General features: G+C 39.5%; 2 pseudogenes; both read left to right on the top strand.

The window, feature by feature from the left end:
• Positions 1-6668: 6668 nt before the first annotated feature.
• LOC129053170 (actin, cytoplasmic 2-like) lies at positions 6669-7927 on the top strand (annotated as a pseudogene).
• Positions 12552-25607, top strand: LOC129053228 (PTPN13 like Y-linked pseudogene; annotated as a pseudogene).

The raw sequence follows: 26587 nt of genomic DNA, 5'->3' as shown, positions 1-26587 counted from the left end.
GGCCCAAGATGGAATTTAATTATTTGTAACAACTACCATGCTGTGGTGAAATGAAGTAAGTGAACTCTTAATAATTTGGAAAACAATAAAGTCATATCACTTAAAATTTGCTAACAGAAACATATATTTCTTAACTATTTCTTATTACATGAAAGACAGAATGGCTTTCATGATAATGATGGAAGCAGTGTCAAATAAAATCTTACAAGACAGTCTGGACGTGATGGCTCCATGACTGTAATCTCAGCACTATGGGAGGCTGAGGCAGGTGAATTACTTGAAGTCAGGTGTTTGAGATGAACGTGGCCAACATGCTGAAACCACCTCTCGACTAAAAATAAGAACATTATCTAGGCATGGGGGTGCATGCCTGTAATCCCAGCTACTCAGGAAGCTGAGAGAAGAGAATCCCTTGAACCTGGAAGGCAGAAGCTGCAGGGAGCTGAGATCGCACCACTGCCCTCTGGCCTGGGTGAGAGAGTGACTCCATCTCAAAAAAAGACCTCTCTGAACATTAAAAAGCAAGGTAGATTTAATGAAGTTTCTATTTTATGTTGTCATTAAAGTTAACTGGGTTTAAAGTGAAGAGATATAAGGAAGAGAAAACAACCTCAGACTTGATTTTTGGAGCTCTGGAATCTAATAACGTAACTCAGGGGTGCGTTTAATGAAGAAAGACCAGACCTCTAAGTTTGGGCAAGACAGTATGTGGCATTTTAACTGACCATCATCACCCACTCTATGGCTTCATGGCAACTGTGAGGAATATTAAATTCTAGATGCAGATTTTGATGCACGTGTGGAAATATGGAGCTTTTCTCAAATAATTGTGGTTGTGTGATTTAAAATGTCTGAGGCTCCCTTAGAGATTATTGGCTCGGAGGCTTTTCTTTAGCCCACCTCAGAGCTTTCTTGGGGACAGAAGTTGACTCCCAGGAGGCATTTGTGGAAAGGAAATATACTAGTCGGAGCCACCAGTAGCAAGGAATAAGAGTCAGATCAAGCAGTACACAAACAAAATGCCTGGAAAGAAGAGGCTGGTGAAGAAAATTGATGTGGAAAATCAGCTTTGAAAAACTCTCACAGTTTGTTGCTGTTTATTTTGGATTGGGTTTTAAATAGTCACAGAACTTGCCCTGTGGCCCACATTGGAGTCCTGTGGCATGATCATGGCCTACTGCAGCGGCAACCTCCTTGGGTTCAAATGATCTTGCCACCTCAGCCTCCTGAACATCTCACCTCTCTGGAATCCACCAATCCTCCCCCCTCAGCATTTCACAGTACAGGCATGGGCCTCCAAATCTAGCTTATTTTTGTATTTTTTTATACAGAAGAGATCTTGTCATGTTGTCAAGGCTGGTCTCATACTTCTGGCCTCAAGTGATTTGTTCTCCTAAGCCTTCCAAATTGGTGGGATTAGAGATATAAACCACCATACTCAGACTCCTACTGGTATATTTAGAAGGATATAAGAATGTCCATTTTGGATGCATGCATGGAGAAGACCCCAAAACTTTTCACTTTTCGCTGACTTTGGACTAAACACTAGAGTTCCTGAAGGAGTCCATATGCAAATTCTGGACAGTTTTTCCTTTCTTTCTTTTCCTCTTCTTCTTTTCCCTCCTTGGATTGTTTTTTTTTTTTTTTTTTTAGTGTGTTAAGGACAGCAGATGATGAAAAGGATGACAGAACACAGATTAAATGTTCATACATGACAAATAATACAGACTGCAAAACTAGCTTTAAAGAGTTGTGAAACAAGTACACAACCCACAAACTAAGCAATTGTGGATGTCAAGAATTTGTTATCTGAATATGATGAATAATATTCAAAGTGTTCAACATTCAACAATAAAATAAAAGACATTCAAAGATAAACGCAAAAAAAGCACATTCGAAGAAAACATAATTAAAAGAAACTGTTTCAGAAAGCCCAGGCATGGTACTAACTAGGGAAATCTTCCAATTCTCTTCAATTTAATGTTCTCAAAGACCTAAAGGAACCCAGTAGAACAGTGATTTAAAATTGAAAATACCAGTAAAGACATTTACATTATTTAAAAAAATGAAATCAATAATCTGTAACTAGAAAGATTGACTAGCTTGTGAGGGCATGCAAAAAGTGTAATGAGGCAACTTGAAGATTGATTGTTTGATATTATTCAGTGTATGAAACAAAAATAGAAACAAGAATAATGAAAAAAACTTAGGTTGCCATGGAATTCCATCAAGAATATCAACATATTCATAATGGGAGTTCCACTGAAAAAAGAGAAATATGGGGGGAAAAAATATTTGAATGAACCATAGCTGAAACTTCACAAATGTGTTGATAGATGGAAATCTACTGATCCAAGTATCTCCATAGAAAAAAAAAATACTCCAGGAAGAATAAACTCAAAGATATCCACAATGAAACACATGAACTGAAATTGACAGAAGACAAATAAATAGAGAACTTTAAAAGAAGCAAGACAGAAGTAACTGATCACATGCAAGTTATCATTCATGACATTAGCAGCCAATTTCTCATTATAAATTATGGAGGAAATAGGTCATGGTGATGAGATCTTCAAAGTGCTGAAATAAAAAAATTAAGTCAGTCATAAACTCAATATCTGTCCAAACCAAAATTTAAATTTTTGAGCAAGTAAGGCATTTCTAAGCAAACAGAATTAAAGAGAGTACATTCCTACTAGATCAGCCTTACAAAATATGATAAAAACATATAAGGCATGAAAGTAAAGTAGTATCTCATGTGAAAATAAAGAAATAAAGAACATCAATAAAGTAATTACACCAGGAAATAGAAAAGCCAATATTATTGTATACGGGGTTCCTGTGACTTTATTTTTCTACTGTATTTAAATGACAAGAGGAAAGTCACAGTATCTTACAACTGTAATCCGAACCAAGGATGGGGATTTCTTGAGCCCAGGAGTTTGAGATCAGTCAGCGCAACAAAGTGTGACCCTGTCTCTACAGAAAATCAACAAAAATAGCCAGCTGTGGTGGCATACACTTCTGTCCCAGGTACATGAGGAGTCGAAGTGGAAGGATCCCTTGAGCCCAGGAGCTGGAGGCTGTAGTGAACCATGTTTATCCTATGTGACTGAAACCCTGTCTCAATGAAGTAAAATAAAATTCAATAATACCATAAAGAAATGACAGAGAATAAAACAATAATTACATATCTGGGTTGTTGGTAGAAAAATATGTAATATTTTTGTATAAAAATTTTTGTTTGTTATACAAAATTTGTATAACAAAAATCATACAAAATTTGTATATGAAATTTTGTATAACAAACAATTTTTGACAAAAAATAGAAAGGTAGGGAGAGCAATATGAGAAAATGATTTTTGTGTAATGTCAATAGTCAGTTATTGTAATTCACACTATATTATTATAAATTTAAGATATTAATTATAATATCATTAATAGACCATAAGAAAATAACTGTTCAAATATACTGAAGAGAAATGAAGGAGTCAAAATGGTACCCTAGAAAAACAAATGCAAATATAAGCAGTTTTGGAGGAAAGAAATACAACAACACCAATAACAAAACTTGTAGAAAAAAAGGACAAAAATAGGAAAATAAATTCTTGTCAGAAATTAATTTCCATCCAAATAAACTCCAGTTAAACATCAAAGACTGGCAGAATAACTTTTTAAATATTCTAAAATTGAGGGAAAATATAAAGCAAACTGTAACCAAAATAGAGGTAGAATTACTAGACAAATATCAAAATTGTTTAATTGATCAAGAAGGTATAACACTTACATATATACCTATTAACAGATCCTCAGGATATATGAAACAATAATAAATTGATTTCAGGAGCTAGACAGTCCTGCAATAATAGTAATAGTGGGAGATTTCAACACCTCACTTTCAACAATGTATGAAATGACCAAATCCAAATTCAATAAGAAAACAAAGGTCTTGAAAAGCAGCATAAACCAAATAAGTCTATGTGACACATACAAAACACTCCACTCCACAAGCTGACTACACATTCTTCTAAAGTGCATGTTTGTTATTCTCTGTGCTATCCTCAGAATAGACTTTATGGTAGGCCACAAAGGAAGTCTATTATATTTAATATTACTGAAATCACATATAATGTTTTCTCCAACCACAATGTAATAAAACTAAAGACACATTTTCTTTTTTTTCTTTTATTTCTTTTTTTTTTCTTTCTTTAAAATAAATAAATAAATAAATAAATAAATAAGTTGGAGTCTCACTCTGTCACCCAGGCTGGAATTCATTGGTGTGATCTTGACTCATCACAACCTTTCATGTTCAAGCAATTCTCCTGCCTCATACTCCTGAGTAGCTGGGACTATAGGCACACACCACCATGCTAGGCTAATTTTTGTAGTTTTAGTGGAGACGGAGTTTCACTGTATTGATGAGGCTAGCCTCAAACTCCTGACCTCAGGGGATCCACCCACTTCAGCCTTTCAAAGTGCTCGGATTATATGCATGACCACCATGTCTGACTGAGACTCATTTTCTAAAACCTGAAAAATATATATTATTTGGAAATTAATAAATACACTCTTCAACAACCTATGGTTAACTGAAGAATCTGCAAGGAATTGAATAATTTTCACAAACAAAAGAAAAATTAAAACATACTAAAGCTTCTGAAATGCAGCTAAATCAAAGTTGAGAAATATATATGTGTAAACATATAGATATATAATAAGAAATGTAAAATTTATAATATAAATGTACACACAAGGAAGCAGAAAAAATGTAAACTAGAGGACAGTACTTTTGTAAAAAATATGGCATAGTAAAGGAAGCTGCCATCAATTGCCCCCAACCCTAACCCCCCAAGAACACCCACAGAAAAACCAAAACCAAGTATACAGTGCCGAGATTATCACCATCAATAACGCAGAGCTCAAAACTGAGAATGAGGCTGTTTCTAGGGTGACAGAGAAGTGAAGAAACCAGGCAGAGGGCAAAAATTTGGCCTTTTATATCCATGACACTAGTCCTCTAGTCTGCTGACAAACAAGTGTTAAAAAATAGAAAAAGAAAAACTCCTCTGACTCTTGGTTACTACATTGAATAAAATAAAGTTGAAGTGGATGGACAGCTTCCCCATCACTTTGGATTTCCTGGCAGCAAAACTATTCATGCCTTAGCCCAAGGAAGCCTTGTGAGCACCTGAAAAGTGAAAAACAACCTGGGGACAACAAGGGATGAAGTAGCAAGACAGGACTACCATTTCCAGCCTGGATAGCTCAGTCACAGGAGATGCCAAACCTGAATGCCTCTACAGCATTACTATAAGGTATGAGGTATATCGTATAATTTCCTTGATGACAAACCTGTAGAGAGCCTTCTCACAGGCTTAGGATATCCCCTTCAAAATCTCTCAGACAGGAGACTGTCAGGGTTTCAAAGTTTGTTAGAGCTGAGATAAACCTGGGCTTAAGGCACCATCTACTGCCAAACAGAGGAACTGACCTAGCCAAAATCAAGCAAACCATGTCCCACCATACTTTTGTCTTAAAGAAAACCCAAAGCAATTATATACAACAAAATGCAAAATAAGACAGAGAAAACAATAAACTAAATAACTAGTCCTTCAATAAAAAGATATATATGTATAACCACAAGAAATAATACCAAACAGGTAATTATAACATCCCTAAATGGACAAAGCATAAACCATTGACCAATGCTAATTAATAAGAATGGCTATCAGTGGTTATTGGATCAAGAATTCAAAATATCAGTTTCCAGGAAACTCAGATCTCTAAAACAACACAGAAAAGAAACTGATACAATTCTGAAAGAAACTTTTAAAAATGGACTGAAAGTATTTAAAAATAAAAAGAGTCCCAGAACTGAGAAATATACTGGTTGAAGTAGAAAATTCAGAAGGCTTTCAACAGCAGAAGAGAACAAACAGAATGAAGAATCAGTGAGCTCTAAAATGAGTTAGGACCAGGTTTGCAGGCTCAGGCCTGTAATCACAGCATTTTGGGAGGCTGAGACTGGCTGATCAGTTGAGGTTGGCAGTTCAAGACCAGTCAGGACACCATGGTGAAACCCTATCACAACTAAGAATACAAAAAATTCTCTGGGCATAGTGGTGCACACCTGTAATCCCAGCTATTCAGGAGGCTAAGAGAGGAGAATCACTCGAACCTGGGAGGCAGACATTGCAGTGAGTCAGTGTTGTGCCATTGAACTCCAGCCTGGGCAACACAGAGAGACTTTGTCCAAAAAAAAAAAAAAAAGTAAAATAAAAAAGAAAAGAAATGAAAATTAACATAGGTTATTAAGAAATGAACAAAGAACAAAACAGAAAAACAATCAAAAAGAATGAATGACATTTACCAGATATACAAAATTCTCTTGAATAAGCAAATCTAATATTTAGCAATATTCATGAAAGAGTTCAGCAAAAGGAAGGTATATACAGCATATTCAAATGAATAATAACAACTTTCAAAAATTTGAGAGATATAAATATATAGGTTCAGAAAGATCAGAGACTACAAAAAAGATTAATACGCCATAAAACTACCCCACAACAAACAAGAATCAAGCACTCACTCTCAGTCACCAATGCAAGCTCACTCACCTTGTTCTTCTACCACTCTACTATCCCACTCCTCCGCCCATCGCAATAGAAAAAGATATAGCCATGCTGGTCATTGACAATGGCTCTGGTGTGTGCAAAGCTGGCTTTGCTGGGGACGACGCTCTCCGAGCCATGTTTCCCTCCATTGTGGGGCACCCCCAACACCAGGGAGTGATGGTGGACATGGGCCAGAAGGACATCTATGTGGGCAATGAAGCCCACAGCAAGCACAGCATCCTGACCCTAGAGTACCCCATCGAAAATGGCATCATCACCAATTGGGACAACATGGAGAAGATCTGGCACCATTTCTACAATGAGCTGCATGGGGCCCCAGAGGAGCAGCCAGTGCTGCTGACCAAGGAACCCCTGAACCCCAAGGCCAACAGAGAGAACATGACTCAGATTATGTTTGAGACCTTCAACACCCCAGCCATGTACGTGGCCATCAGGGATGTGCTGTCCCTCTATGCCTTTGGGCACAGCACTGGCATTGCCATGGACACCGGAGACAGGGTCACCCACACGGTGACCATCTAGGAGGGCTACTCCCTTCCCCATGCCATCCTACTTCTGGAGCTGGCTGGTTGGGACTTGACTGAGTAACTCATGAAGATCCTCAATGAGCGAGGCTACAGCTTCACCATCGCAGCCGAGCGGGAAATCATGTGCGACATCAAGGAGAAGCTGTGCTAGATCTACCTGGACTTCAAGCAGGAGATGGCCACTGCCACATCCTCCACTTCTCTGGAGAAGAGCTACAAACTGCTCGCTGGCCAGATCATCACCATTGGCAATGAGCGGTTCTGGTGTCCAGAGGTGCTGTTACAACCTTCCTTCCTGGGTATGGAATCTTGCGGCAACCACTAGACCACCTTCAACTCCATCATGAAGTGTGACGTGGACATCTGCAAAGACCTGTACACCAACACGGTACTATCTGGCGGCACCAACATGTACCCAGGCATTGCTGACAAGGTGCAGATGGCGATCACTGCCCTGGCTCCTAGCATCATGAAGATTAAGATCATTGCACCCCCAGAGAGCAAGTACTCAGTGTGGATTGGTGGCTCCATCCTGGCCTCACTGTCCACCTTCCAGCAGATGAGTATTAGCAAGCAGGAGTATGACGATTCAGGCCCCTCCATCGTCCACCACAAATGCTTCTAAATGAACTGAGCAGATGTGTAGAATTTGCTGCATGGGTTAATACAGAAGTATAAATTTGCCCTTGGCAAATGCATACACCTCATGCTAGCCTCATGAAACTGGAATAAGCATTTGAAAAGAAATTGTCCTTGAAGCTTTTATCTGGTATCAGCACTGGATTGTAGAACTTGTTGCCAGTTTTGACCTTGTATTCAAGTCAACTGTTCCCCTTGGTATTTGTTTAATACTGTGTACATATCTTTGAGTTCAAACTTTAGTGCATGTGGCTTGGTCACTTCATGACTGCTGAGGTAAGAACGTGCTTGTGGAAGACAAGTCTGTGGCTTGGTGAGTCTGCATGGTCAGTAGTCTCTGATCTGTGCAGGGTATTAATGTGTCAGGACTAAGTGTTCTGGGATTTCTCTAGAGGCTGGCAAGGGCTCCTGAAACAGTTGCTTCCATCCTGCCTGTCTGTCAGGGTTGGAAAGTCCAAGCCATAGGACCCAGTTTCCTTTCTTAGCTGATGTTTTCTGCCAGAACACCGTGGGCTGTCACTAGCCTTGAGTTGGAAGCAGTTTGCATTTACACCTGTAAATGTATTCATCCTTTTAATTTATGTAAGGGTTTTTGTATGAAATTCTCAATTCTTTAAAGAGATGACAACAAATTTTTGTTTTCAACGGTTATGTGAGAACATTAGGCCTCAGCAACACATCATTGTGTAAGGAAAAATAAAAGTGTTGCCAAAAAAAAAAAAAGAATCAAGCTCTCAAAGTCTGAGAAATAAAGAAAATTCTAAAAGTACTAAGGGAAAATAAACAAAAAAATAGAGGAACTTGAAATCATTCGGCAAAAGACTTGTCAACAATAGGCTTTTAAGGAATACACAGTATTAAAAGATATAAATTGTGATGTCAAAAATGTAATTGGAAGAGAGGGTAAATGTCTAGAGTTTTTATGTGACAAATGTTTTCAGCTTAAGCTAGTTGATTATTAACTAAGATGTTTCCTCTGAGCCTTTGATGACCATCAAAAGCTATAGCAGCAACACTAACAATAAAAACAAAGCAGTCAAAGCTTATCACTACTGAAAATAATTAAATGCTAAATATTTAAAAGCAGACATGGGAGGAGGAAAGGAAAAAATGATGTATGACTCAATCAGAAACAACTAACAAGATAACAGTAGTAAGAACTTACCTATCAATGATTATCTTGAATGTAAATGAATTGAAACCAGGTATCTGAGGCTCAGGACAGGCCCAAGCAGTGTTGTGGCTGCCTGTCTGCATTTCAAGGTCACTGTATGGTAGGGTCAGTTCTTTGGCTAGAGAAAAGGCTTTTGTGTCACCAGAGGAGGGCTTATTGAGTTGATTTGAGAGACAATACAAGCACCAAGATTTGGAATGTCACAGGTTTGTGTTTGGGAAACCAGCCCAACACCCAGTGGGTACCCTGAGTCTGGAGGAGAAAAAGGAATTAGAAAGAGACAGAATAAACATTTAAAATGTGTGTCCAGGAGACCAGCACATTGAAAGCTTGCTCAAGGCCCATTGCTCCTGGATTTCACCCAATTTATTGGTTTACAAGTTTTTGTTCTCAGGGCAGCTGGGAGGGGGAGGAAGGGATGAGGAAAAGGATTAATCAGTGAAGGAGAAATCCTGAGCCATTCAATAAGATGTTTGGCACTGGCAGTTTCTGTGCATTTCCTTAAGCAAAAGTGTGTGTCAAACTTACTTAAGATCTGTAACTTATCAGGACTGAAATGGGTGGGAGCTGGTTTCAGAAGGAGCCAAGATGTTTGGTTATACTCCACTGCTTCAAGGGAGTGTTATCTCCCTGAGCAACATGTGGAATGCTGTTGAGCATTTATGCACTCGGGGCATAAATACGTGAGGGCAATAAGGAGACTTTTCTCCTCAGAGGCTGCCCATGGCTCCCCATGGGTTTCTTACACAGGGTAGACCAACTAAACTGGCACCCCAGAAACTCTCTTTTCCACAGTTAGTAATTATCAGTTTTTGTTTTGGACCGAAGACAGGACAAGAGATAAACAAATAATATTGGTTTCGCCCTGTGGTGACAGCATTTTCCAGCCAGCAGGCCTGCTTTACCTTCTGGAAAGAAGGCTGGGCCTCAGAGTCCCACAAAACTTCTTCTTCCATCTGATCTCTTTTAGAGGGACATGAATAAAATGGGCCTCCACAGTCCCAAGAAAGCACTCAATGACTTGGGCTTGGACTTTTCTGGAGACAAGACAATTTGAATGCCATTGACTGCCAGGTACTCTCATCCCATGGGCCATGAGACCATTTCTCCTGTTCAGTTCCCCTCTACTCTTTATTGGGGACTAGGGCATGGAATGGCTGTAGGGATGACTAGCCCTGTCTCTGGGACAAGGGCAGACCCCAGCGAAGGGGAGGCCACCAGCCAGGAGCCAAGGTCTGGGGCCAGGTTTGAGGAGAAGATTCCTCTGACCCTACGCTTACTCCTGCAGCCTGACTCATCACCTGAATTTATGTCTATTTTGGAGAATGGAGAAAACATACTTAGGAAAAGACACTTGCAGGCTTGTCACCTAAAGACAAACCCAGCATACTTCTGGTGTGTTTATTTTTAGCATTTTGTTTGTTTCTCTTTTATCATGTTTCTGCTACATATCAGTGCTTCTTTGAGCACACTCCCTGCACTCTGTGATCTTCCTTTGATGAGGAGGATCCTTTAAGATAAGAAAAGTGCAGGCTGGCCAGGTGTCGATATGGTCTACATTTGAGGCTGGCCTATGTCTTGTCTGGCCTTCACACCATCTGCACTTTTTCTCCTCCTTTCCACATACCATTAGGATATTATCATCTTTCTTGGCACCTCTTTTACCTGCTTATATTTAGATCCTCCACAGCCCAGGTTTGTGACCCTGGTCGGGTTCATGTGACTTCTCACTTCTAAAATAAGGATGGTGCCAGGACCTGCCATGGGGATTGTCGCAGAGATTAAGTGGGGGTGGTTATCAAAAGCCTAAGAGTACCATTGAGACACAGTGCACATTCATTAAATACTAAATCTTTATTATCAAGTGCTGCCTATTTGTTCTTTAGGATCAACCATCATTTATTTGCATAACTATCAAGCTCTTGTTAATCATTTTCCCATTTTCAACACTGGAGAACAATACTTCATTGAAGTCATTGTAAATAAAGTGTTAACGTATTAACAGTTTCAAGTAATAGGCTTAAGTGCCTCAAGAGTGCCAGGTCAATCAGAGCCTTACCCAAGTCTTTGCAGCCACAGAGAAAATGGAAAAGGCATTGCCATTTGTGATATCATGGGACCCACAGCCACAGGTGGCCAAATTGAAACAGGAAACCATATTCCTCAGCTTGGCTTCAGTTTCTTTCCAAGTCTTACTGCTCTGACCTGAGAGAGCCTCTTCCCACCAAAATATGGTGTTCTTTGTGTCTCCCAGGCCACTGCAACATAGTGACATATACCAGTAGGGGTCCAAACATGAGGTTGCCACCCTCCCTCTCATCTTTCCTGCTCCTTTCCTCTGCCCTCTGGCTGCTTACAGTAACATGCTGGACCACTCTATGGCTGTACCTGAGTGGTGGCTGATGCCACTAGTACTGGCATCCTCTAAGGAAATTTCCTTCCAGATCGCGAAGTTGGTCTACACTTAGGAGCTGGACTTCATGATGCACACTGCAGACACCTCTGTGGTTGTGTCCACTGATACCCTTGGTGATGCCTACATGTGGATCTGCTTTGGACAGATCTTGAGTTTTTGAGCTGCATCTGGTGATTACTTGGGTCTTGTTTCAGGGAGTGGAAGTGTGGGTAGAGACAGGATTTTCTGCTGGAATCTGTGGTGTTTAATTAGACTTGGAACCAGTAAAGCTGGAACAGAGACTCTTCCTTGAGTCTCTGACACCACATGTTATTTCTCATATATTTTATTTTGAAAATAAAAATATATGCACATGACTGAAAAATACAGAGGTGAGGCAAGAGTTACACAGAAGGAGCTGCTACCATGTACACCTCACCCTAGTCCCCTGAACAACCCGTTAACAACCAGGTACCACAGAGGAAGACTGAGTTTCTTAGACTCCCACCTTTTCTCCACCCTCAGCCAATGATAGGAATATCTTGATTTTAGATTCTTTCTTACTTATCATTGAAGTTGCAAGTAACTGTAGAGTATAAATAGTTAGATATATATTTTGTTGATCAAATACAATAGAATCTTGTGACTTTCCTCTTGCAGGAAGTATATTAGCACTGTCAATTCACATATATGTCTTGGTATTCTATGGGTATATACAAATTTTTTCTTTAGCTTTCTATTTTCATAGAGTTTCTATTGCCTTTTCTTTTCTCTTTCTATTTAAAATTAAATTGTCTCCTTTTATCACATCCTTAACATCTTCCCTCATTTCTAACCTCCCATCTGAAAAGTCACTGCTGGATGCCTTCCTTTTTCCTGTTCCCACCCAACCAACAGCTCTCTAGGCCTGGGATTGAGCTGTCATTCCAAGGGCTTTCATAACTGCCTCCCTCAGTTTTTACATGTCAAATGCTATTTCACTACTGCAACTCAGGGACTCATCTGCCAGAGAGCTAACCACATTTCTTATGTGTTTTTCTTTAATTGTCTGTGGTTTTGAAATATTTTTTAAGTTCTGTCTTCCAATTTTGAGAGTTGCACATTTTAAGAGAATTTCAAGCTGTCTTTCCTGGTCTCTGAATTTTCCTATTATCTTCCTAAATTTTGTTACTTTCTATGGATGCAATATTTTATACTTCTTTGAGACTATAGGGAGCATTCATTCTGAACTTTCCTTGATCAGAGGTCATGGGGCCAGAAGGAAAAAGGAACTTAAAGACTCATTTCTCTCGAGGTGAGTTGTCTGTTTGATCATATTTGTCCTGTTTTTTTTTTTTTTTTTTTGCATTTTTTAAAACTGTTGAACACTTATGTTTGCCTGTGCAATTAGTAATAAGGCTGAAATGGGGATGGTGACAGGCTCATTTCACATTGGGACAATAGGAACTGGGCTTCAAACCAGGGGTATACACATGGGAAGGATGATTTCCTCTGGGAATCCCTAAGCTTCCTTGTTTCTTCTGCAGAAATGTTCACCTTCGGTTGTCCTGCTGCTACCTTGGCATGGCGATGCTCTTCCTCCACTTGCAACCTGACTGCACAACTGTGGACATTGTGCTCATGGTTTTTCACTTTTCTTTGTCTTGAAGAGAGAGAAGGCAACCCATTTCTCTACTGTGATGGAACCAGAATGTTCGTATTAGAACTTGAACATTATTTGCTCTACATCAGAGGGCAGGCAAGCTTCTGCAGGAAAGAGGAAATACCAGAAAATAGACATGAGGACAGGAGGTCACTTTGACTTATAAAGGTCCTCAGGGACATCTTGGTACTGTGTTAGATGGTCACTCTTCTGTGCAGAAGGAAGGACTGTGTGAGGCCTTCCCTCAGGCCTGTTCTGTGTCTGAGCTAAGGACCAACTTAATTCTCATTGTACAACCTCATAGATTAGGAAAAGAAAACAATCTTTCCTTCTAGGCCTCCTGCCCATCCATATTCTAAGCTGCAGATAGTGATTCCTTATTTAAAAACAGCTTCGTTGAACTGTGATTGGCATATGGTAAACTGCACATGTGCAGACAGAAGAACCGATGATTTTCTCCATGTGAGTATTTCATTCACTGTAAGGCCAGAAGTGCGATGAAGGTGATGAAAACGTACCTTCCTCCCGGCGATAACGATCTCTCCTTGGCCTATCTAGGACCACAGATCTGCTTCTTTCACTAAAATTTCGCGGGTATTTTATAGAATTACATGTAAATACAGTATGTATTTGGGTCTTTGTGCATCGTTCTGATCTGGCTTCTTTTATTCAGTGGAACCACTTTCAGAGTCACTCTGTTCTTATTGCATCAACAGTCCATTCCTTTTCATGCTGACCCACATGCCATGGTGTGGATGTGCCACAGCCTGTTCACCCTTATTCTGTGTGTGGGCATTTGGGGGGCCCCTGGTTTGGGAACATTGCGTATAAGGATGTTGTGAATATTTATTTATGTATGTAGCCTGTAAACTTGCCTTCATTTCTCATCGTTCATTCCTAGGAGGGCAGTGGCCACATCATGTCATGGTAGATCTGCATCGACCTTGCTAAGGAACCACTGGCCCTTATGCTAAGTGTCTGGTCCATTCCCTACTTTCCGTCTTGCTCCATCTGATTTAGTCATACTAACCTCTTGTTTCTTTCACCCTCCAGGGCAATAATTTCTTAGCATACCACACTTCCTTTACAATTGGAATCACCAGCTCCTTCTCCATGTGCTGGTTTTGATTCCCTCACTAAAGTTTGCCTTCTGTGACCCATGTGTAACACATTGCCCTCAAAACATCCTATGTATGAGAGGGTTTTGGGATAAGAGACTGTTCCTGATGAGTTTCAAGTACCTGCAGTGCCTCTGAATGGAAGAAAGATGACTGGCTGTGTCTTGTCACCCATTGTCCCTGGAGCTCACCTTGGTTGATAGAAAGAAGACTGGGTGTTGCCTGGACATATGTTCAAGTGACTCACAAACTTTTTCTAAATGACAACGGGAGACCTGGCCAGGGGCTGGACCTGAAGTTACTTGGAAGCTGTGTGATTGAAAGTGAGTCACTCAATCACCTGATCCTGGCTTTTTTCTCTACATGTGGGATGAACCATATCTGGCAGAGTTACTTTGAGTTCACTTGAGCAAGTCACCTGCATGTGGTGGTGCTCAGAAAATGTTAATTTCCCTTTATTTACGTGGAACAATGCATGGATATCATATGCTGAGGTCTGAATTATAATAGAGCAAAATGCAGAAGACCTTCTAAACCCTGAGGAGACATCACTGATCACTGGGCGTCTGGATAGGCAGCATAGAAAAAGTGACCTGGAGCTGGAAATGGCCAGTGGGTCTGCTACAGATATTTAAACAGGCATGAGTGGGACAGGAGAGGGATTACCACCTTATACCCACTAGAATTTCTTTTTTTTTTTTTTTTTTGAAAAAGGGAGAGTTGGAGAGTTTCTGCAGAAAATGGTACCCTTGTGCATTGATGGTGGGAATGTGAAATGGTGGTGATGGTTGAACAATAACATAAACATACTTAATGCCACTTACCTGTACATGTACAAATATTTAGATTGGTAAATTTTATGTTACATTTCTTTTAACGCATACAATAAAGGCTTCCTGAGACCTGGTCCTGAAATAGTTCCATGTGGAACAAAGGAAGACCCTTCTTTCCTAGAGTGAGTAGGAGCTTTTTATTTTTCTGAAACAGAGTCTTGCTCTGTGGCCCAGGCTGGAGTGCAGTGGTGTGGTCTCTGCTCACTGCAGAGCTTTGACTGTGGCCCCAAGCAGCTAGTGAGACTCACATTAATTCAGTAAAGACTAATTGACCAAGGCTCAAGTTGACACCACTAAAGGGTAATTGACAGTGTGGACTTCCCAATTAGAAAGCAATTTAGCACTGTACTAAGTCAAAGATTAAACTTGGGACCACATGAGTAAGCAAGCTAGTTAGATAAACACCCACATTCGTTTGTTTCTACTCTAACTTACTTGACGAAAGGGAAAAGGCCATTTTCAGCCAAGTTAATTCCTGGAGCTTATGCCAACCCCCTAGCCTTGCAAGAAAGTTTGCATCTGCTAATTTTCCCCAACATCTTGACTGAATCCCCACAGATATCAAAGCAACAACAGGAGTTTCTAGAGTACAAATTTATTTCTGTCAAAATTGAAGAAATAATTGATTTCAATTTCTGTACATACTTTGCAATGCTTAATACTTGATACAGATTAGAAACCTGGAGGTTTACCTTCTTAAATCTGCTTTTTCAAAAGTGAACCAAAATGTGAAATCACATGTTTTTGGTTTGTTCATTTTCCTTCACCTTTTGCAACATGGCACTCCTTTTGATTGACATTGAAAGACAGAGATCAATTTATTAAATCATTTCTCACTGTTCTTTTCCCTGTTGCTTTGAGACATTACAAGTGAAACTTCTGGTAATTTCAACAGTGCACACTATAAATAAGGGGAAAAGCTTGTGGGCATCTGGCAATATGGTTGAAAAGTAACAACTCTGTTCTGCAGCTCCAAGCGAGATGAACACAAAAGACAGGTGATTTCTGCATTTCTACCTAAGTTACCTGGTTCCTCTCACTGGAAGTGGTTAGATATTGAGTTCCAGCCACAAAAGGCAAGCAGAAGTACGGTGAGTGTTACCTCACTCAGGAAGTGCATGGGGCTGAAAACTTACTCCCTTAACCAAGGAAAGCCATCAGGGGCTGTGCTATCAAGACCATAACCTGCAGTTTTGAATGGTTTTAACAATGCACAGAACAGGAGATTCCCTAGTGTGCCTGCATAACCAGAGACCTGAGTTTTCAAGCACACAACTAGGTGACTGCTTTCACAAATGCTGAGCTAGCTGCAAAATAATTTTTATACCCCAGTGGCACCTGGAACACCAGTGACACAGAACCATTCACCCCCCTGGAAAGTGGCTGAAGCCAGGGAGCTAAGTGGTCTCACTGAGCAGGCCCCAATCCCATGGACAACAGCAAGCTGAGATCCACTGACTTCAAGTTCTCACTACCCACATAGAAGCCTGAAGTCAACCTAGAATGATCAAGCTTGTTTGGGAGAGGGTTGACCACCATTACTGAGACCTGAGCATAAGGATTTCCCCTCAGAGTGTTAAGAAAACTGCCAAGAAGTTTGGACTGCAAGGAACTCACAGAAGCATGCAAAGCAGCTGTGGCCACATTCACTCTCTAGATTCCTCCAAACTGGATAGGGCATCTCTGAAAGAAATGCAGCAGTCTGAGTCAGGGGCTTATATATAAAACTCCCATCTCCCTGGGACAGAACACGTGGAAAAAGGGATGGCTGTGAGTGCAACTTTAGCAGACTTAAATATTCTTGCCTGCTTGCTCTGAAGAGAGCAGTGTATCTCCCAGGACAGTGCTCAAGCTCTGCTGAGGGACAGGCTGGCTTTTCAAGTGTGTCCCTGACCAATGTGCTTCCTGACTAGGAGACCCCTTCCAGCAGGGGTCAACAGACACTTCATACAGAAGAGCTGTGGCTGGTACCAGCCAGGTATCACTCTGAGACAAATCTTCCAATCATTGCTGTTGTGCAACTTCATATGGTGATACCCAGGCAAACAGCAGCTAAAGTAGACCAGCAAACTGCAGCAGACCTGCAGAAGAGAGGCCTGACTGTTAGAAGAAAAACTAACCAACAGGAAACAGTAACATCAACATCAACATTAACAAAAAGGACACTCACACAAAATCCCAATCCAAAGACATTCAGGATCAAGGACCACATGTAGATAAATCCATGAAAAATGAGGAATAGCCGGCACAAAAGAGCTGAAAATTCAAAAAACTAGAATGACTCTTCTCCTCCAAATGATTGCAACTCCTCTCCAGCAAGGGCACAAAAGTGGATGGAGAATGAGGTTGATGAGTTGGCAGAAGTAGGCTTCAGAAAATCAGTAATAATAAAAGTCTCTGAGCTAAAGGAGTATGTTCTAAACCAAGGCAAGGAAGGTAAGAACCTTGATAAAACGTTACAGGAGCTGCTAACTAAAATAACCAGTTAAGAGAAGAACATATGTGACCTCATAGTGCTGAAAAACACAGTGCAAGAAACATTGTGAAGCAAAAACAAGTATTAATAGCTGAATCAATGAAGAGGAAAAAACAGTATCAGAGATTCCAGATCAACTTGATGAAATAAAGCATGAAGACAAGATTAGAGAAAAATGAAAGAAAAGCAACAAACAAAGGCTCCAAGAAATATGGGACTATGTCAAAAGACCAAACCTATAATTGATTGGTGTACCTGAAAGTGATGGGTAAAAATGGAACCAAGTTTGAAAACACACTTTAAGGCATTATCCAGGAGAACTTCACAAATGGAACAAGACAGGCCAACATTCAAGTTCAGGAAACATGGATAACACCACTAACATAATCCTCAAGAACAGCAATAGACAAATAACTGTCAGATTCTCCAAGGTTGAACAAAAGAAAAATGTTAAGGACAGCCAGAGAGACAGGTCAGGTTACCTGCAAAGATAAATCCATCAGACTAACAGAGGATCTCTCTGCAGAAACCCTACAAGCCAAAAGAGAGTGGAGTACAATATAAAACAACTGTTTAAAAAAAGCAATTTCAACCTATAATTTTATATTGAGTGAAACTAAGCTTTATAAGAAAAGAAAAATAAAATTGTTACAGACAGCAAAATGTATATGGTTTTGTCACCACCATGTCTGCCTTCGAAGAGCTCCTGAAGAAAGCACTAAATACTGAAAGAAAATACTGGTACTCACCTGGTGCAGTGGCCCATGCCTGTAATCCCAGCACTTTGGGAGGCAGAGGTGGGTGGATCATGAGGTCAGGAGATGGAGACCATCCTGGCTAACACAGTGAAACCCCATCACTACTAAAAATACAAAAAAAATTTCCGGCCATGTTGGTGGGTTCCTGTAGTCCCAGCTACTCAGACTCAGGAGGCTGAGGCAGAATGTTAGGAGCACAGGAGGTGGAGCTTGCACTGAGCCGAGATCATGCCACTGCACTCCAGCCTGACCAACAGAGTGAGACTCTGTAACAAAAAACAAAAAACAAAAAAAAAAAAAAGAAAACTGGTACTCACCATTGAAAAAAATAGCAAAATATAAAGAACAACAACACTATGAAGAAAGTGTATCAACTAATGTGCAAAACAACCAGATACCATTGCCATGCCAGGGTCAAATTGACACATAAGAATATTAACCTTAAATGTAAATGAAATAAATTTGCCAATTAAAGTACCAAGACTGGCAAATTGGATAAAGAATCAAGACTCTTCATTGTGCTATATTCAGGAGAACCATCTCATGGGTGAAGACACCCATAGGCTCAAAATAAAGGGATGGAGGAATATTTACCAAGCAAATGGAAAGTTAAAAAAAAAAAATGCAGGGGTTGAAATTGTAGTCTATCCTAAGACAAACTTCAAGCCAACATAGATCATAAAAGACAAAGAAGGGAATTGCATAATGGTAAAGGAATCAATGCAAAAAGCAGAGCTAACGATCTTAAATATATATGAACCTAATACAGGAGCACTTAGATTAAAAAGCAAGTTCTTAGGGACTTACACAGACTTAGACTCACGCACAATTCTAACAGGAGACTTCAACACCCCATTATCAATATTACACAGATAAATGAGACAGAATTTTAACAAGAATACTCAGGAAGGGAACTCAGCCTTGACCAAGCAGAGCTAACAGACATCTACAGAAGTCCCCACTCCAAATCAACAGAATATACTTTCTTCTCATCACCACATAGCACTTATTGTAAAATTGACCACATAATTGGAGGTAAAACACTCCTGAGCAAATGGAAAAGAACGGAAATCAAAATAAACTGTCTCTCACACCAGAGTGGAATAAAATTAGAACTCAGATTAAGAAACTTTTTCAAAACTGCACAATCACACGGGAACTGTAAAACCTGCTCCTGATTGACCACTGGGTAAATAACAAAATTAAGAAAGAAAGAAAGAAGTTGTTGAAATCAATGAGAACAAGACACAACCTACTACAATCTCTAGAACACAGTTAAAACAGCGTTAAGAGAGAAATTTATAGCACTAAATGCCCACATCAAAAGTGGGAAAGATCTAAAATCAACACCCTAAAATCACAATGAAAAAAACTAGAGGGACAGACATAGTGGCTCATGCCTGATATTTCAGCACATTGGGAAGTTGTGCCAGGCAGGTCACCTGAGCTCAAGAGTTCAAGACCAGCTTAGTCAACCAACGTTGTGAAACTCCATGTCCACAGAAAATACAAAAAAAAAAAAAAAAAAAAATTAGCCCGGCTTGGGAGCACACACCTGTAATCTAGGATTCTCGGTAAGCTGAGTTGAGATAATTTCTTGAACCCCAAAGATAAAAGCCACAGTGAGCTGAGGTAGCATGACTCCACTCCAGTGTGTGTGGCAGAGCAAGACACCTTCTCAAAAAAAAAAAAAAAAAAAAAAAGAAAGAGAGAAAAAGAGCTGAAGAAGCAAGAACAAACAAATCCAAAAGCTGAGACAAAAAAAGATATATCTGAGTTCAGAACATAACTGAAGGTGATAGAGACAGGAAAATCCATCAAAAAATTCATGAATCCAGGGGCGTTTTTGGTTTTATTTTGTAGAAATTAACAAAACAGATACATTGCTAGCCAGACTAATAAAGAAAAAAAGGAGAAGAATAAATTAGACATAGTAAAAAAGGATAATGGGGATGTAACCACTGATCCCGCATAAATGCAAACCACCATCAGAGAATACTGTAAACACCTCTATGTAAACAAAGCAAAAAATCTAGAAGAAATAAATAAACTCCTGGCCACACACAATTCTACAAGACTAAACCAGGAAAAATTAGAATCCCTGAAGAGACCAACAGATACTAAAGTTGAGGCAGTACTTAATAGCCTACCAACCAAAAAATGTCCAGAGTAGACAGATTCACAGCCGACTTCTACCAGAAGTACAAAGAAAAGCTAGTGCCATTTACTTCTGAAACTATTCAAAACAATATAAAAAGAGGGACTCTTCTTGAATTTATTTTATGAGGCCAGCATCATCTTAATACCAAAACCTGTCACAGACAAAAAAATAAAATAAAGGCAAATATCCCCTATGAACATCAATGTGAATATTCACAATAAAATACTGGCAAACTGAATCCAGCAACACATCAAAAAGCTTATCCATCACAATCAGATCAGCTCCAACCAGCAAGGCTGGTTTCAACATACACAAATTAACAAAAGTAATTCCTCACATAAAAAGAACCAATGACAAAAACCACATAATTTTCTCTATTGATGCAGAAAAGGCCTTTGTAAAATTCAATATCCCTTCCTACTAAAAACACTCAATATACTAGGTATTGATGGAATGTATCAGAAACTAAAGAGAACTATTTGTGACAAACCCATAGGCAATATTATACTGAATGGGCAAAAGCTGGAAATATTTCCTTTGAAAACACAAAACACAAGGCACAAGACAAGGATGGCTTCTCTCACCACTCCTATTCAACATCAGATTGAAAGTTCTGCCCAGGGCAATCGGGAAGAGAAACAAATAAAGGATATTCAGATAAAAATAAAATAAGTCAAATTTACCCTGTTTTTAGAGGGCATAGTTGTATATTTAGAATACTCCATTATCTCACCTCTAAAACTCCTTAACAATAGACAAGGGACTTGTCTTTTGTATGAGTTTGCTTAAGCTTATAAGCAACTTCAGCAATCTCAGTCTACAAAATCAATGTGCAAAAATCACAAGCATTTCTATAAATGAATAATTGACAAACAGAGACTCAAATCGTGAATGAACTCAAATTCACAATTGCTCCAAAGAAAATAAAATAACTAAGAATAAAAATTACAAGGAACATGAAGGACTTCTTTATGGAGAACTACAAACCACTGTCCAAAGAAATAAGAGAGGACAACAAAATTTGGAAAAAAAAATATCATGTTCACGGATAAGAATAAATATCATGAAAATGACCATACTGCTTAAAGTAATTCACACATCTACAATGATCTGATCTTTGACAAGCCTGACAAAAACAAGCAACTGTGGAAGAATTCCCTGATATGCGAAAACTGGCTCAGCATATGCAGAAACCTGAAACTAGATCCCGTTCTCACACCACATTATTAACTCAAGATGAATTAACAGACTTAAACGTAAAACCTAAACCCTAAACACTATAGAAGAAAATCAAGACAATACCATTCAGGATATAGGCATGGGCAAAGCCTTCATGACAAAAAGACCAAAAAAAAATTGCAACACAATCCAAAATTGACAAATGGGATGTAATTAATCTAAAGAGCTTCTTCACAGCAAAAGAAAATATCATCAGAGTGAACAGGTGACATACAAAATGTAAGAACATTTTTTCAACCTATCTATCTGAAACAGGTCTGCTATTCAAAACCTACAAGAAATTTTTAAAAATATACAACAAAATAAAAAAACCCATCAAAAAGTGGGCAAAGGATATGAAGAAACAATTCTGAAAAGAAGACATTTAATCAGCCAATAAACACGTATAAAAAAAGTTCAACATCACTGGTCATTAGAGAAATGCACATCAAAAGCACAATGAGATACCATCTCACACCAGTCAGAATGGTGACCATTAAAAAGTCAGGAAACAACAGATGCTGGTGAAGATGTGGAGAAAAAGGAATGCTCTATACTGCTGGGTGGGAGTGTAAATTAGTTCAATCATTGGGGAAGACAGTGTGGTAATTCTTCAATGATCTATAACCAGAAATAACATTTGACCCAGAAATCGCATTATGTGGTATACCGCCAGAGGATTTTAAGTCATTCTACATAAGTAAACATGCACACATATGTTTATTGCAGCACTATTCAGACCCAAAAAAGACATGGAACAAACCCAAATGCCCATCAATTATTGACTGGATAAAGAAAATATGGAACATATATACCATGGGATACTGTGCAGTCATGAGTAAGTTCGTGTCCTTTTCAGGGACATGAATGAAGCTGGAAACAATCATTCTCAGCAAGCTAACACAGGAACAGAAAAGCAAACACAACCTGTCCTCACTCATAAATGGGAATGGAACAATGAGGACACAATGGGGCCTCTCAGGGAGTAGGGGGTAAGTGGAAGGAGATCATTAGGACAAATACCCAATGCATGCAGGACTTAAAACTTAGATGATGGGTTGATGGGTGCAGCAAACCACCGTGTCACATGTACACCAATGTAACAAATCTGCCTGATCTGCACATGTATCCTAGAAGTTAAACTGTAATAAAAAAGAAAGTCAGATTAAATGATGGACTAAATAGAATCCATGAATTTATGATTACTCCCTATTTGGTTTTTACTTAATAATTTGTCTCTGCTTTGTGTCTCCAGGAAAGCAAAATAAAAATATATTGTACCAAACATTTTAAAAGAATTTACTAAAAAGCAGTTGGAGCCAATTATTTTATCTCTTTATGAAGACAAGTGTAGATTAAAAACCAACTCTCCTAATGCTTGTCAGTGCTGCAAGATGCTTATGATAAAAATGAAACTTCCAACCTAAGGATACTTAGCAGCCTCCAGAGCTTTAAGGAAAGCGGAGAAACAAAATATCCAACTTCAGGCTCTTTCTGGGAGAGCATGCCCCGTTCCTTGGGGACTCTTGGACCCTGGAGGAAGGGCGGCAGTTGGGTAGGTGGGAGCGGCCTTTGGAGCCACTGCTGCTCCCCATGGATAACTTGGAGTCTCAGCCTTCAGCAGAAATAGCAGGCTTTCCGCAAGCAGTGTTTGGTTTGCCTGCCTGTTTTCCATCTCTGTATCTTCCTTAGTGAGGTATCTACTCAGGTTTTTACCTTGGAATTGGGTTGCTTATCTTTTTGACTTTTAGAGTTTCCTCATATATTGTACATTCAAGTCACTTTTCAGATGAGTTTGCCAAATTTTTCTATCTGTGGCTGGCTTTTTGGTTCTCTTTACCGGATTTTTTTTTTTAGGTGGCGTCTCATTTTGTCACCAAGGCTGTAGTGCAATGACCTGATCTAGCCTCACTGCAATCCCCACCTCCTAAGTTCAAAGGATTCTCCTTGCTCAGACTCCTGAGCAGCTAGGATTACCGGCGCACACCAGAAATCCCAGTTAAATTTTTGTATTTTTAGTGCAGATGTGATTTCACCATGTATACGATGCTGATCTGGAACTCCTGTCCTCAGGTGATCTGTCCGCTTTGACCTTCAAAAGTGCTGAGATTACAGGCTTGAACTGCCATGCCCAATGGTAACAGAGTGTTTTACAGAGTAGACATTTCAATTTCCAATAAAGTTCATATTATCCATTCTTTTTCTTTCATGGACTTGCTAATAACTCATTACCAAACCCACACCCATGAAGATATTTTCTAATTACAACTTTGTGTTGAAAAAAAGTATGGGTACTTTTGACTAATTTTTTAACTGTAAAATTTTTGTCTATGTTCATTTGTTTCCATATAGTTTCCAGCAGTTTTCTTGCCACTTGTGAAATAGCTTTATCTCTTCCAAAGAATATGCTTTGCGTTTTTGACAAAATCAGTTGACTTGGGACGATTTTGGGGCTATTTATTCTCTTCCACTTATCTGCTTGTCTATTAAATTATGAATGCCACATTCTTCTTTATTACGTTAGCTTTAGTGTAAGTATTCCTATCCAGATGTGTAAGTCCTTTAGCTTTGTTTTTCTTCAGTCTTATTTCATCTATTCTACATCTACGAAGAGTTTTTTGATATATTTACCTGGAATTTGATTGGGATAGGGCTGCCATAATCATAAATGTACTTCTCCAGAATGAGAAACATCTGTTTATTGATTGATTGATTGATTGAAAAAGAGTTGTGTCACCCATGTTGGAGTGCAGTGCTGCTATCTCAACTCACTGAGATTCTCCCACTTCAATGACTCAAGTAGCTGGGACTACAGGCGTTGTATTTTTGGTAGAGATGGATTTCACCCTGTTCCCCAGGCTGGTCTCCAACTCTTAGGCTCAAGTGATCTGCCTGTGGCAGCCTCCCAAAGTGCTGGGATTACAGGCATCTGCCAACATGCCAGGCCTCTGTGCATTTGCTAATATTTCTTTTGATTTCTCTCAAAGACTGCTCATTGTTTACTGAATGAATTTTGCATATTTAGTTACATTTGTGCTTAATGGATTCAATTTTATGGGTAGTATTTTAAGTGGTGTTTTAATATTTCAAATTCCAATGATTTCTATTCATTATTGCTGATATACAAAAAATCAATTGAGTTTTATCTATTGACCCTCTTCTTTGCTTTTTTTTTTTTATCTCCATTCAGTTACGGGAAGGTTGGCTCTATTTCACTTTCCCTTCCTGAGATTACCACCTGGATTAACCCACCACGAATTTCAGAGATTTTCCCGGGCTACCATCGGAGGGTGGACACAGCCTACGCACTGAGCCCGCAGAGCCCCCAAACGAACTTTCTGAGGAGCAGGGGGTCCTCACAGTGCCTCAGACAGTGCTTCCTTCTCCTCAGGACACACCAGAGACAGGCCATGGTTGCAGGGTACCTGGGGACACCGGTGGCACGTTCATGGTGAAGACTAAGCCTACTTCATCTCAGGACCCGCCCGAGTGGTCGCGACTTTGGCACACCTGAGGTCACATCCACCATGAAGATGAAGCCTCTTTCTCTTCTGGACATGTCCAGGAGTGACCGTTGCTACAAGACTTCTGGTGCTATGACCAGGTGACAACACAGACGTCTCCTCAGGACCTTCCCAGAAGAGGACATAGCATTCATACATCCGGGGGCCAGGTGAGGAAAACACACCTTGTCTGCAGCACCAAGAACTAAGGAGGGGCACTGCCCTGAGCCTTAATTCCCAGCCCTAGCCTCCAATTCTGACTATACGAAGGTGTCCCTTGAGTGAGTCAGTGACCACACATTGTCACAGCTACCAAATTGTGGTTTGCAGATCATCTGAGCTTGTTTCTGGGGGAGATTCTGGTACAGAGAAAGGAGAGGTGCTGAGTGGAACCACTATGACTGGCTGAGGACAGGGGAGAAATCACAACCTCCAACAACACTTTTTTTCATGCTTTAATGACTCATTTTTCTTAGAGAACTAAAGTAGTTCAAACAATATAGAAAAATTTTAAAGTAGGTATATGAGAACTTGAATTATTATTTAAGTTTAAATATGTGATATATGAATGGTTAGCCACATTTTTTCTTTTCCTGAGACAGTCATAGTTTAGTTGAGAGTGGATTTCTAATGTTGATGAAAATGTCCACTTTATGAAGATTGAAATCCTACAGTAGGTGAGATGTACTAACAATATCAAATTTTGATACTATACCATAAATTAATTGAAGAATTCTGAGCCAAATATGAGTGACAAATGGTTCATGACACAACCCTTCTCAGGAAATCCTGAGAACACTTGCCCCAGGTGATGTGTACACAGCCTATATTTATGCATTTTAGGGAGACAGGAGACATCAATCAAACATATGTAAGAAGTACGTTGGTTTGGTCGAGAAAGGATGGGACACTTTGACATAGCGATGGTGTGGGGCTGCACTTTCAAGTTACAGGTAGATTTAAATATGTTTTCATTGGCAGTTGTCTGAAAGAGTTAAGTTATTACCTAAAATACTAAAATCAACAAATGGGAATGATTGGGTTACAATGAATAGTTAAGTGCTGTAGAGACCAAAGTTCCAAAGTTCTATCATGATGATGAAGACTCCATGTAGCAGGCTTGAGAGAATAAAGGTAAATATTCCTTATCAGACTTAAGGTATGTGTTGCTGTTAATGATGGTCAACTTTTTCTAAAGTTCAAAAGGGAGGAGCGTGGAATGAATCATGTGTGTCCCTCTTTCTTGTCGGGAACTGAACCACTTTCAGCATGCCCTTGGTCAAAAGGAGGGGTCCATTTAGATGACTGTGGTGGGTGGGGGGAAGTGAGAGTTAACTTTTTTTATAAGTGTTTCACTTCTATTTACAAAAGTGTAACATATTAAATTGTTATACATTATAATTAGTCTAACAGAAAAAAGAGATTTCTTAAATAAAAAAAAAAAAAATCAAACACTAAAAAACCTAAGCCACCACACCTTGCCAGATTTTTTCTTCATTCTGTTT

Source organism: Pongo abelii, chromosome Y (assembly GCF_028885655.2).
Source record: "Pongo abelii isolate AG06213 chromosome Y, NHGRI_mPonAbe1-v2.0_pri, whole genome shotgun sequence".
NCBI lineage: Eukaryota > Metazoa > Chordata > Mammalia > Primates > Hominidae > Pongo > Pongo abelii.
This window is presented reverse-complemented; position numbering and strand designations above follow the sequence as displayed.